The 14,408-nt window shown below is 45.4% G+C and overlaps 1 long non-coding RNA gene across 1 annotated transcript; it reads left to right on the forward strand.

Annotated features, from left to right (window-relative positions):
• Positions 1-536: 536 nt before the first annotated feature.
• On the forward strand, positions 537-13,810 carry LOC117511622. Its single transcript, XR_004561003.1, has 2 exons — positions 537-1,885; positions 13,768-13,810. It is a non-coding gene; the product is annotated as an uncharacterized LOC117511622 (long non-coding RNA).
• Positions 13,811-14,408: the final 598 nt, after the last annotated feature.

Genomic DNA, 14,408 nt, shown 5'->3' on the forward strand with positions numbered 1-14,408 from the left:
ACTGGGTTGCTTGACGCGAGGACGTTTTGCTTCAAATCGCAGAAGCTTCCTCAGCTAAAATTCTTGCTGTGCTAGTCTGACTTCTGTCTTGAGTCTAGTAAAGTCTCTACTAGAAGCGAAACGTCCTCGCGTCAAGCAACCCAGTCCAGTCGAAGATTCAAGCTTCTCTACTAAGCCCAAACATATGTTAATGCAGCATGCAGTCCTCAATCTGCATAGACAAACAGGCTGTGTGGGGTTAGGGTTACCTGATGTATGTGGGCGTATGTATGACATTTTGACTATAAAAGCAGACACATCTTCAAGTCAAGAAGACAAACATCACAATGGCAGCAAGACGGTCAAGCAAGAAATACAGTCCTCTAGAAGCCTTAGCTCTTTTGCATAATTATAATGATTGTAATTATATTGTAGCATTGTCTGTGTTCATGTCTTTCTATTTATGGTTTTATTTATATATATTCCTAAATGCAAAACAATTCTTTCCTTTTGAGGGAATAGAGGTTTCATCTTATCTCATGTTATCTTTAGGCAGGACCTTGTGAGACAGCGAGAGATGGAACTGTTTGGGTTCAGCGACAAATTAAGGACTTCAGCACTGTTCAGCCAATGCAGACAACCCAGAGATCAGTCAGCAATGCAGGACCGACGGAGATTGCAAGACGCAAAGTGACTAGTCGCTTGCAAAGCTTCCTTTGTCTTTTTGACATCAGCATGCTGAGGACCATCATAGACTGCACATTACACAAAGCCCGCAAAACAAACCCTGACTGAAGCACAATGGCATTCGAGCTGATGGCATTCATTGCTGTTTTATTCTTCAAAGGAGCGATTGGCAGAACTGGTGCCATGCGTGACTGCTGCTCAAAATGCTTCGGCATTCCGGAAATCATGTCCACAATGTCCCAAGACCGATCTGAAGAGTTGATGCGCTATTTATGCTTCGATATCAAGGACACCCATTTGGAACGCATGCAGACGGACAAATTTGCTGCCATTTCAGACATTTGGGGGTGCTTTGTTCAGAACTGTGTGCTGTCGTACAACCCAGGGCAACACATAACAGTTGATGAACAGTTATTTCTAACAAAGGTCCGATGTCCTTTTCTGCAATACATTGCATCTAAACCGGACAAGTTTGGAATAAAGTTTTGGATTGCAGCAGACTTAGACACTAAGTACATGTGCAGTGCCATTCCTTACTTAGGAAAAGACCCCAGCCATAGGAGAGCGACTTGCAGACAATGTTGTGACAAGGCTTATGGAACCCATTTTGGACAGATGCAGAACCGTCACTATGGACAATTTTTTCACATTGTTGTCTCTGGTGAACAGGCTTCTACAACGCAACACAACTCTGCTTGCCACAATAAACAAAATTCGACGGGAAGTTCCAGAGCAGGTAAAAAACACCAGAGAACGTGAGGAGTTTTCAACACAGGTGTTCACTTCTGGCAGTGCCCTGCTAACAGTTTATGCAGAAGAAAAATGTGTCTTCTCAGCACGCTGCATAAGAAAGTGGAGCTTGAAGAAGATTTGCGGCAAAAACCAAATGTAATCATAGACTACAACCATTTGAAATGTGTTGTTGATGTGCTGGATCAAAAACTGCGTGCTTACACAGTGTGCACAGGAACACTTAGATTACTCCCAGTCTCCCAGTTTTTGGCTACGCATCAGTACCGGACATTAGATTACAGCAACACAGAGAAAAGCTGAAAAATCTTAAAAAAAGTTATTACAGGACCACAATGGACAGAGTAGGTCAGACTGTAAGGGCTGGAAGCGGTTCAAACACAGGAACACTGTTTACGGACACCAATCAGCGAGCAACAGGAGGCAGGATGACCGCGACTTGGCCACGGCTTTGTTGGATGTGACGGTGGTAAGTGTTTTTTGACTTTATAATCTGTAGTCTGCTTGAAAGCACAGTTTAACGTTACTTATCCCATTGATGGGAAGCGCACTTTAATAAACAAGGATCTTTTGAGTCTAAACCTGTGTTAAAGTAACATCATTGTCTCATATGTGGACACAGTGAGCTAGTAGCTGATTGCTAAATAGCAAGCTAGCTAACTCTGTGCTCCGCTTGAAACGTCTGACAAAAAAAACCACCTAAAGTCAGGATGACAACATGTACACCTGACTAATTTAGTGACATTACTGTGATGGTTTGTTTTGTTTTTGTTTGTTTGTTTTTGACATGTCGATTTCATGTTTTTGTTGAAGAATCCACTTCCGTAAGCGAGGACAGTTCGACTACCAGCTACCAGAAAAGTCCAATGGTATGCTGTTCTTCCATGCCTTCACTGGCTGCGATGTTGTATCATCTTTCCGTGGCAAAGGCAAGAAAACAGCATGGCAAGCATGGGACTTTTGTCCTGAAGTGACCCATGTCTTCAATAAGCTCAGTAAATATCCAGCAGTCATAGAAGATGCTGACTTGAAAATTCTTGAGAAGTTTGTCATCATTACGTATGACAAGAACAGCACTGCAAACAAGGTTGATGAGGCAAGACTGGACTTGTTTGCTCGGAAACAGAGACCGTATGATGCCATTCCACCGACAAGTGCATCCCTCTTCGAGCATGTAAAACGGTCTGTCTTCCAAGCTGCCTGTATATGGGGCCAGGCTACTGTGTGTGAAATGCAAATTCAAAGCCCTGCCAACTGAGGTTGGATAAAAGATAGTGAAATCTGGAAAGTTCTGTGGTCAAAGCTTCCTGCAATTGCAGAGAGTTGCCAGCAATTGACAAAATGTGGATGCAAGACTGACTGCAGAGGAAGATGCAAGTGCTATCGCTTCAACAGTTATGTTCCTGCAAATGTGATGACCTAAAATAACTTATGCAAACTGTACATCAACAGAGACTTTGTTTCATACCAAAGCAACAAACATGTAATCATTGGTGTTATGTTTTTGGAAATTTAGCAGATTGCAAACATCATTGAACGAGTGTTCATTTACATAATTTGCATAAAAATTACCTGATTTTTCAATATTTTTTTTTTTTTTGACTGCGTAATTGGATTTTCTACACTTCAAATCATATATTTCCATTGCTACATCTTCCAGATATGGTTATTCAATTAAAATATAGGTAAAACAAGCGTAAAAACCAGTTCGATTGGTGGCCATTTTGTTTTTTTTTACCTGGATAGCGACCTTTTCTAAGAGAGTAGGTCCTGAAGCACCTCTGTTCCAAATTTAGTGCTTGTATCACCAAGTGAAAGATTATTTGAGGTATCTGCTGCACTAATAGCTTTTAACTCCAGAATGTATTTCCCAAATACCATATATATATATATATATATATATATATATATATATATATATATATATATATATATATTATACATACAGGGTGACCCCCCCCCCCCCCCCCCACCAAAAAAAAAGAAAACAGAACCCATAAATATTGTAATATATCCCACTCCCCCTCAAACTGCCACCTTATCGTGGTGGGGGAGTTTGCATACCTGGATGATCCTAGGAGCTATGTTGTTGAAGGCGTTGTGCCCTGGTATGGTCTCATAAGGCAAACAGGTCCTAGGTGACGGGTCAGACTAAGGGCAATTCAGGAGCTCCCATGACCAGTACAAAATCAAGGAACGAGATGTTGCCCGGTATGGGGGAGCCGGGGCCCCACCCTGGAGCCAGGCCTGGGGTTGGGGCTCACATGCGAGCACCTGGTGGTCGAGCCTTAGCCCACAGGGCCCGGCCGGGCTCAGCCCGAATGAGCGACGTGGGCCCGCTCTCCTGTGGGTTCACCACCTGCAGAGGGGTCCATGGGGGTCGGGTGCAGACAGGATTGGGTGGCAGTTGAGGGTGGGTGGCCCAGCGGCCCGGTCTGCACTCAAAGCCCCTGGCTGTTGGGATGAGGAGTGTCACCTCGCTGGGGGGGAAGGAGCCTGAGGTTGTGCGAGTGGTTGAGAGATACTGACTAGAGATAGTCGGGCTCACCTCCATGCACAGCTTGGGCTCTGGTACCCAACTCCTGGAGAGGGGCTGGACGCTCCACTTTTCTCACTTTTTCGATGATCAACTTTGTAGTTGTATCATCTGACCTTCGGCCACGTGTCTCAGACACTTGGGTGAAGAGAGGGGCTGAGCTGTCAACCGATCGCCACCTGGTGGTGAGTTAGATCCGCTGGGAGGGGAGGAAGCTGGTCAGACGTGGCAGGCCCAAACGTATCATGAGGGTCTGCTGGGATTGACTGGCGGAACCCTTTATCAGCGAGATGTTCAACTCCCACCTCCGGGAGAGCTTCTCACAGATCCCGGGGGAGGTTGGAGACATTGAGTCCGAGGTGGACCATGTTCTCCACCTTCATTGTCGATGCGGCCGCTCGTAGCTGTGGTCGCAAGGTCTCTGGTGCCTGTCGCGGCGGCAATCCCCAAACCCAGTGGTGGATGCTGGAAGTAAGGGATGCTGTCAAGCTGAAGAAGGAGTCCTACTTGTCTTTGTTTGTAAGTGGGACCCCGGAGGCACCTGACAGGTACCGGCAGGCCAAGCGCGCTGCAGCCCGTGCGGTCGCCGAGGCAAAAACTTGGGTCTGGGAGGAGTTCGTGGAGGCCATGGAGAAGGACTATTGGTCGGCCTCGAAGAAATTCTGGCAAACCATCCGACGCCTCAAGAGACGGAAGCAGCTCTCCACCGGCACTGTCTATGGTGCGGGTGGGGAGCTGTTGACCCTGACTGGGGATGTTGTCGGGCAGTGGAAGGAATACTTCGAGGATCTCCTCAATCCCATCTTCAAGTCTTCCGAAGAGGAAGCAGAGACTGGGGACTCAGAGGCGGACTCATCCATCACCCAGGCTGAAGTCACAGAGGTGGTCAGAAAGCTCCTCGGTGGCAATTGACTCCTGGGGTGAATGAAATCCATCCTGAGTACCTTAAGTCTCTGTATGTTGTGGGACTGTCTTGGTTGACACACCTCTGCAACATTGCATGGCGGTTGGGGACAGTGCCTCTTGATTGGCAGACTGGGGTGGTGGTCCTTCTGTTTAAGTAGGAGGACCGGAGGGTGTGTTCCAACTATAGGGGGATCACACTCCTCAGCCTCCCCGGTAAGGTCTATTCCAGAGTACTGGAGAGGAGAATTCGACCGATAGTCGAACCTTGGATTCAGGAGGAGCAATGTGGTTTTCGTCCTGGTCGCGGCACACTGGACCAGCGCTACACCCTCCATCGGGTGCTCGAGGGTTCATGGGAGTTCACCCAACCAGTCCACATGTGCTTTGTGGATCTGGAGAAGACATTCGACCGTGTCCCTCGGGGCACCCTGTGGGGGGTGATCCAGGAGTACGGGGTCCGGGGTCCTTTGCTAAGGGTTATCCGGTCCCTGTTCGACCGCAGCAGGAGCTTGGTTCACATTGCCGGTAGTAAGTCATCGTCATCAGACCGACGCCTTGATTGAGGAAGCGGAACGTGGACTTTGCTGACTTGGTCTTCGGAGTGAGATTGCATCAGAATTTTGGCTCTCTGTTGGGACTGTTTACACAGAGACTGCTACCTGCTGCTTTGGACTTGAACTAACAGTCTTTTTCAAGACTTTTTTACTTTTTTACCTTTTTACTTTTTTTTTTCTTTTTTTTTACTTTTTTACTGTGCTCCAACGCCTAAGGAAGACCTCTAACGGTCGAAACATCGCGACGGAGCACTTTTTATCAGCTAACTTTCATCAGCGTTGGCAAGCTAACTAGCTTGCTAACGCTTTCGTTTTTATTTTTTTATTTTTTTTTATTTATTTTTTTTTAGCACTGTTGTCGTGCGTTATCTGTGCTGCTCCACAGCGTGTTTAGTCGATTTTTATTTTATTTTAGCACCGTTGTCGTGCGTTCGCTGTTGTCGTGCATTGCCTGTGCTGCTTCATGGCCTGTTTGGTGCCTTGATTGGGGCACTCCTTCTGCTGAGTCACCTCTAAATTATTTACACATTATTCACTTTGTGTGTTTTTAGGAATCCGCTAGGTTGCGTAGCTACTAGCTCTTAGCCCATTTAGCATGGCGGCTTCTCCTGTGTCTCCCGTACTTTTCTGCTCTGGGTGTGAAATGTTTAGTTATTCCTCGGCCTCCTTTAGCAGTAACGGTACTTGTAATAAGTGCAGCTTATTCGTAGCTTTGGAGGCCAGGCTGGGCGAATTGGAGACTCGGCTCCGCACCGTGGAAAATTCTACAGCTAGCCAGGCCCCTGTAGTCGGTGCGGACCAAGGTAGCTTAGCCGCCGTTAGTTCCCCCCTGGCAGATCCCGGGCAGTCGGGAAAGCAGGCTGACTGGGTGACTGTGAGGAGGAAGCGTAGCCCTAAACAGAAGCCCCGTGTACACCGTCAACCCGTTCACATCTCTAACCGTTTTTCCCCACTCGACGATACACTCGCCGAGGATCAAACTCTGGTTATTGGCGACTCTGTTTTGAGAAATGTGAAGTTAGCGACACCAGCAACCATTGTCAATTGTCTTCCGGGGGCCAGAGCAGGCGACATCGAAGGACATTTGAAATTGCTGGCTAAGGCTAAGCGTAAATTTGGTAAGATTGTAATTCACGTCGGCAGTAATGACACTCGGTTACGCCAATCGGAGGTCACTAAAATTAACATTAAATCGGTGTGTAACTTTGCAAAAACAATGTCGGACTCTGTTGTTTTCTCTGGGCCCCTCCCCAATCAGACCGGGAGTGACATGTTTAGCCGCATGTTCTCCTTGAATTGCTGGCTGTCTGAGTGGTGTCCAAAAAATGAGGTGGGCTTCATTGATAATTGGCAAAGCTTCTGGGGAAAACCTGGTCTTGTTAGGAGAGACGGCATCCATCCCACTTTAGATGGAGCAGCTCTCATTTCTAGAAATCTGGCCAATTTTCTTGGATCCTCCAAACTGTGACTGTCCAGCGTTGGGACCAGGAGGCAGAGCTGTGGTCTTATACACCTCTCTGCAGCTTCTCTCCCCCTGCCATCCCCTCATTACCCCATCCCCGTAGAGACGGTGCCTGCTCCCAGACTACCAATAACCAGCAAAAATCTATTTAAGCATAAAAATTCAAAAAGAAAAAATAATATAGCACCTTCAATTGCACCACAGACTAAAACAGTTAAATGTGGTCTATTAAACATTAGGTCTCTCTCTTCTAAGTCCCTGTTGGTAAATGATATAATAATTGATCAACGTATTGATTTATTCTGCCTAACAGAAACCTGGTTACAGCAGGATGAATATGTTAGTTTAAATAACTGTCAGAATGCTCGTAGCACGGGCCGTGGCGGAGGATTAGCAGCAATCTTCCATTCCAGCTTATTAATTAATCAAAAACCTAGACAGAGCTTTAATTCATTTGAAAGCTTGTCTCTTAGTCTTGTCCATCCAAATTGGAAGTCCCAAAAACCAGTTTTATTTGTTATTATCTATCGTCCACCTGGTCGTTACTGTGAGTTTCTCTGTGAATTTTCAGACCTTTTGTCTGACTTAGTGCTTAGCTCAGATAAGATAATTATAGTGGGCGATTTTAACATCCACACAGATGCTGAGAATGACAGCCTCAACACTGCATTTAATCTATTATTAGACTCTATCGGCTTTGCTCAAAAAGTAAATGAGTCCACCCACCACTGTAATCATATCTTAGATCTTGTTCTGACTTATGGTATGGAAATAGAAGACTTAACAGTATTCCCTGAAAACTCCCTTCTGTCTGATCATTTTTTAATAACATTTACATTTACCCTGATGGACTACCCTGCAGTGGGGAATAAGTTTCATTACACTAGAAGTCTTTCAGAAAGCACTGTAACTAGGTTTAAGGATATGATTCCTTCTTTATGTTCTCTAATGTCATATACCAACACAGAGCAGAGTAGCTACCTAAACTCTGTAAGGGAGTTAGAGTATCTCGTCAATAGTTTTACATCCTCTTTGAAGACAACTTTGGATGCTGTAGCTCCTCTGAAAAAGAGAGCTTTAAATCAGAAGTGTCTGACTCCGTGGTATAACTCACAAAACTGAAGTTATTGTACTTGGCCCCACAAATCTTAGAAGCATGGTGTCTAACCAGATCGTTACTCTGGATGGCATTTCCCTGATCTCTAGTAATACTGTGAGAAATCTTGGAGTCATTTTTGATCAGGATATGTCATTCAAAGCGCATATTAAACAAATATGTAGGACTGCCTTTTTGCATTTACGCAATATCTCTAAAATCAGAAAGGTCTTGTCTCAGAGTGATGCTGAAAAACTAATTCATGCATTTATTTCCTCTAGGCTGGACTATTGTAATTCATTATTATCAGGTTGTCCTAAAAGTTCCCTAAAAAGCCTTCAGTTGGTTCAGAATGCTGCAGCTAGAGTACTGACGGGGACTAGCAGGAGAGAGCATATCTCACCCGTGTTGGCCTCTCTTCATTGGCTTCCTGTTAATTCTAGAATAGAATTTAAAATTCTTCTTCTTACTTATAAGGTTTTGAATAATCAGGTCCCATCTTATCTTAGGGACCTCGTAGTACCATATTACCCCATTAGAGCGCTTCGCTTTCAGACTGCGGGCTTACTTGTAGTTCCTAGGGTTTGTAAGAGTAGAATGGGAGGCAGAGCCTTCAGCTTTCAGGCTCCTCTCCTGTGGAACCAGCTCCCAATTCAGATCAGGGAGACAGATACCCTCTCTACTTTTAAGATTAGGCTTAAAACTTTCCTTTTCGCTAAGGCTTATAGTTAGGGCTGGATCGGGTGACCCTGGACCATCCCTTGGTTATGCTGCTTTAGACGTAGATTGTGGGGGGGTTCCCATGATGCACTGTTTCTTTCTCTTTTTGCTCCGTATGCATCACTCTGCATTTAATCATTAGTGATCGATCTCTGCCCCCCTTCACGGCATGTCTTTTTCCTGGTTTTTTCCCTCAGCCCCAACCAGTCTCAGCAGAAGACTGCCCCTCCCTGAGTCTGGTTCTGCTGGAGGTTTCTTCCTGTTAAAAGGGAGTTTTTCCTTCCCACTGTGGCCAAGTGCTTGCTCATAGGGGGTCGTTTTGACCGTTGGGGTTTTTCATAATTATTGTATGACCTTGCCTTACAATATGGAGCGCCTTGGGGCAACTGTTTGTTGTGATTTGGCGCTATATAAGAAAAAAAGTTAAGTTAAGTTAAGTCAAACCTGTTTCCAGTGCATGTTGACCTCCACCAGGGCTGCCCTTTGTCACCGGTTCTGTTCATTACCTTTATGGACAGAATTTCTAGGCGCAGCCAGGGTGTAGAGGGGGTCCAGTTTGGGAACCACAGAATCTCATTTCTGCTGTTTGTGGACGATGTGGTTCTGTTGGCTTCATCAAATCAGGACCTTGAGCATGCACTGGGGCGGTTTGCAGCCGAGTGTGACGCGTCCAGGATGAAAATCAGCACCTCCAAATCCAAGGCCATGGTTCTCAACCAGAAAAGGTGCCTTGCCCTCTTCAGGTCGGTGGAGTGTCTTTGCCTCAAGTGGAGGAGTTTAAGTATCTCGGGGGCCTTGTTCACGAGTGATGGAGCGTGGGATCGACAGACGGATCGGTGCAGCATCTGCAATGATGCAGTCGCTGTATTGGACTGTCCTGGTGAAGAGAGAGCTGAGCAGGGTGCAAAGCTCTCGATTTACCGATCGAGCTACGTTCCGACCCTCACCTATGGTCATGAGATTTGGCTTATGACCGAAAGAACGAGATCGCGAGTACAAGTGACCGGGATGAGTTTCCTCCACTGGGTGGCTGGGCGCTCCCTTAGAGATAGGGTGAGGAGCTCGCTCACTTGGGAGGAGCTCGGAGTCGAGCTGCTGTTCCTCCATGTCGAAAGGAGCCAGCTGAGGCGGCTCGGGCATCTTTTCTGGATGCCCCCTGGACGCCTCGCTGGAGAGGTGTTCTGGGCACGTCCCATTGGGAGGAGGCCCCGGGGGGGACCCAGGACATGCTGGAGGGACTACATCTCTCGGCTGGCTTGGGAATGCCTCGGGGTTCCCCCTGAGGAGCTGGGGGAGGTGTGTGTGGATTGGGAGGTCTGGGCGGCTTTGCTTGAGCTGCTGCCCCCGCGACCTGACTCCGGATAAAGCGGAAGAAAATGGATGGATGGATGGATATCCCACAAAGTCCCAGCAAATTTTGCTGGACCTTCCCCAAAGTTTCAGTTATCTTGGTCGCTTTGCATAAAAGTCATGTTCTTTCAAAATTATGCTCCAAATGGTATGATTTGTTGGAGCATAATTTTGAAAGATCATAACTTTTATGCAAAGCGACAAAGGTAACTGAAACTTTGGGGAATGATCATATAGAGACTGAAGGGTTTTTTTTTGTAGGCTTTATTACAATTCTTAAGAGGACGTTTCCACAAATAGCGGAAGAAGAAGAAAACTAGAAGGGTGGAAATGAGAGTGGGGACTTTGAATGTTGGTAGTATGACTGGTAAAGGGAGTGAGCTGGCTGATATGATGGAGAGGGAAAAGGTAGACATATTGTGTGTGCAAGAGACCAAGTGGAAGGGAAGTAAGAGCAGGAGCATCGGCGGTGGGTACAAGTTGTTTTACCATGGTGAGGACAGGAAGAGAAATGGTGTTGGGGTCATTTTAAAGGAAGAGTACATTAAATATGTTTTGGAGGTTCAGCGAGTGTCTGACAGGGTGATGAGTGTGAAGCTGGAAATTGAAGGGATGATGATGATGAATATAATCAGTGCATATGCCCCACAGGTAGGTTAGAGATGAAGGGAAAAAAGGATTTCTGGAGTGTGCTAGATGAGGTGGTGGAGAGTATGCCCAAGCATGAAAGAGTGGTGATAGGAGCAGACTTCAGTGGGCATGTTGGTGAAGGAAACAGAGGTGATGATGAAGTAATGGGTAGATATGATATCAAGGATAGGAATGGGGAAGGACAGATGGTAGTTGATTTTGCAAAAAGGATGGAAATGGCTGTGGTGAACACCTACTTTAAGAAAAGGGAGGAGCACAGGGTAACATATAAGAGTAGAGGAAGGTGCACACAGGTGGACTACATTCTTTATAGGAGATGCAAGCTAAAGGAAATCAGAGACTGTAAGGTGGTGGCAGGAGAGAGTGTCATTAGACAGCATAGGATGGTTGTTTGTAGGATGACTTTAGAGGTAAAGAAGAAGAAGAGAGTGAGAGCTCAACAAAGGATCAGATGGTGGAAGCTGAAGGAGGAAGACGTGTGAAATTTAGCGAGCAGGTGAGAGAAGCACTGGTTGGAGGGGAAGCAATTTTGGACAACTGGAACAGTACTGCAGATGTGGTGAGGGAGACAGCTAGGACAGTACTGGGCATGACATCTGGACAGTGGAAGGAAGACAAGAAGACTTGGTGGTGGAATGAAGAGGTCCAGGAAAGCATAAGGAGAAAGAGGTTGGCGAAAAAGTTTTGGGATAGTTGGAGGGATGAAGAAAGTAGACAAGAGTACAAGGAGATGCACTGTAAGGCGAACAGAGAAGCGAAGGAAAAGGCATATTGCGAGCTGTACAAGAAGTTGAATAGTAAGGAAGGAGAAAAGGACTTGTACTGATTGGCCAGACAAAGGGACAGAGCTGGAAAGGATGTGCAGCAGGTTAGGGTGGTAAATGATGCACATGGTAATGTGCTTACAAGTGAGGAGTGTGTGCTGAGAAGGTGGAGGGAATATTTTGAAGAGCTGATGAATGAAGAAAATGAGCGAGAGAAAAGGCTGGATGATGTGGTGAGAGTAAGTCAGGAAGTACAAGAGATTAGTAAGGAAGAAGTGAGGGCTACTATGAAGAGGATGAAGAGTGGAAAGGCAGTTGGTCCAGATGACATTCCAGTGGAGGCATGGAAATGTCTAGGAGAGATGGCAGTGGAGTTTCTAACCAGATTGTTTAATAAAATCTTGGAAAGTGAGAGGATGCCTGAAGAGTTGAGACAAAGTGTGCTGGTTCCTATTTTCAAGAACAAGGGTGATGTGCAGAGCTGCAGTAACTACAGAGGCATAAAGTTGATCAGCCACAGCATGAAGTTATGGGAAAGAGTAGTAGAAGCTAGGCTTAGAAAACAGGTGAAGATCTGTGAGCAGCAATATGGTTTCACGTTGACAAAGAGGACTACAGATGCAGTGTTTGCTCTGAGAATACTGTTGGAGAAGTACAGAGAAGGCCAGAAAGAGTTACATTGTGTGCTTGTGAACTTAGAAAAACCTTATGATAGGGTGCCAAGAGAAGAGCTGTGGTATTGTATGAGGAAGTCTGGAGTGGCAGAGAAGTATGTTAGGGTAGTACAGGACATGTACAAGAATAGTGTGACAGTGGTGAGATGTGCAGTAGGAATGACAGACTCATTCAGGGTGGAGGTGGGATTACACCAAGGATCAGCTCTGAGTCCTTTCTTGTTTGCAGTGGTGATGGACAGGTTGACGGATGAGATCAGACAGGAGTCCTCATGGACTATGATGTTTGCAGATGACATTGTGATCTGCAGTAAGAGTAGAGAGCAGGTTGAGTCTAGTCTGGAGAGGTGGAGATATGCTTTGGAGAGAAGGGGAATGAAAGTCAGTAGAAGCAAGACTGGGTACATGTGTGTGAATGGGAGGGAGCCCAGTGGAATAGTGCAGTTACAAGGAGTAGAAGTGGTGAAAGGAGATGAGTTTAAATATTTGGGGTCAACTGTTCAAAGTAATGGAGGGTGTGGTAAAGAGGTGAAGAAGAGAGTGCAGGCAGGGTGGAGTGGGTGGCTCCCAGTCACATTTAGGATTGATTTTAAAATCCTGCTGCTTGTGTTCAAGTGCTTAAATGGTTTGGCTCCCGAATACCTCTCTGAGCTTTTGACTCCTTATGTTCCGGTCAGATCAGTGAGGTCAGAAAGCCAGCTTTTATTAAATGTGCCCAGATCTCGATTAAAAACTCGAGGTGATTGGGCTTTTTTGCTGGCTGCGCCTAAACTTTGGAACAGTTTGCCTTTGCACATTAGAGCTGCTCCATCTCTAGAGTCTTTTAAATCAGTTCTTAAGACTCATTTTTATGCTTTGGCTTTTAATACAATTTAAGCTGTGTGTGTCTGGTTTTATGTGTCTTTGTATATTTTGGAATTTTAATGCTCTGTTTTTTGTGGTATGGTTTTTGATATTGTTTTTGCGCTGAAGCACTTTGGGCAGCTGCTGTTGTAAATGTGCTATGTAAATAAAATTGACATTGACATTGAGAAAGGAGGCAGGAGTGATTTGTAACTGAAGAATATCAGCAAGAGTGAAGGGGAGAGTTTACAAGACAGTAGTGAGACCAGCTACGTATGTTGTACGGTTTAGAGACGGTGGCACTAACAAAAAGACAGGAGGCAGAGCTGAAGATGCTGAGATTCTCTTTGGGAGTGACGAGAATGGACAAGAATGGGAATGAACATATCAGAGGGACAGCTCAGGTGGGACGGTTTGGAGACAAAGTCAGAGAGGCGAGATTGAGATGGTTTGGACATGTGCAGAGGAGGGACCCAGGGTATAGAGGGAGAAGGATGCTGAGGATGGAGCCACCAGGCAGGAGGAGAAGAGGGAGGCAAAAGAGGAGGTTCATGGATGTCCTGAGGGAGGACATGCAGGTGGTTGGTGTGACAGAGGAAGATACAGAGGACAGGGTGAGATGGAAACGATTGATCTGCTGTCGCGACCCCTCACAATAACAGCCGAAAGACAAAGAAGAAGAATTCTTATGTTTTTTGGGGGGTGGGGGGGGTCACCCTGTGTGTATGTATGTATACATCATTTTTTTTAACTTGCTTTTGTTAATCACTTCCTATTTCTATCTTCATTATTTAGTGCAGCGGATAAGAGAATTTTTAGAGGGGAATCCTGCAAATGGTGATAAAAGCATCAAATTCGGCAGAAATACTCCTTAGACACTCCTCTTTTGAAAAAAACGATTGACCACTTGGCTTTTCAATCGGTGGTCAGGTAGGGGTCAATTGAAGAATTACACAGAGGTCAAAATTAAAAGATGCTCCAATCATATTGAAAAATATTCCACATTATTTGCCTGATCATAAAGATTCCTAAAAGGTATAGTTTGGACTATCTGTGACTGAATTCTATGGAGTTACGGGATAAAACAGCAAGAATGGCAACAAAGGTCAGTTTCATTTTGTACAGGGGTCAAAAGTTAAAGTTGCTCCAACTTTGGTAAAAAGTGATGCAAATTACTAGTTGAGTTAGCACGGTTTGAAAAAGGAATACTTTGGACCTTGTATCTTCCTTACTTATCATGTTACGGGGTAACATATGTCACATGTCATAGAATCCAATAGACGTAGACCTTGTTTGACCTTTACTTTGGAGACCAAGCATTCAACACTGTCAAAACTATTCCATTTATTAATCCTATTAGCTCAACCAATTCTTGCTGTTTTTATCCCGTAACTCCATAGAATTCAGTCACACATAGTCCAAACTATACCTTTTTG

Source organism: Thalassophryne amazonica, chromosome 6 (genome assembly GCF_902500255.1).
Source record: "Thalassophryne amazonica chromosome 6, fThaAma1.1, whole genome shotgun sequence".
Lineage (NCBI taxonomy): Eukaryota > Metazoa > Chordata > Actinopteri > Batrachoidiformes > Batrachoididae > Thalassophryne > Thalassophryne amazonica.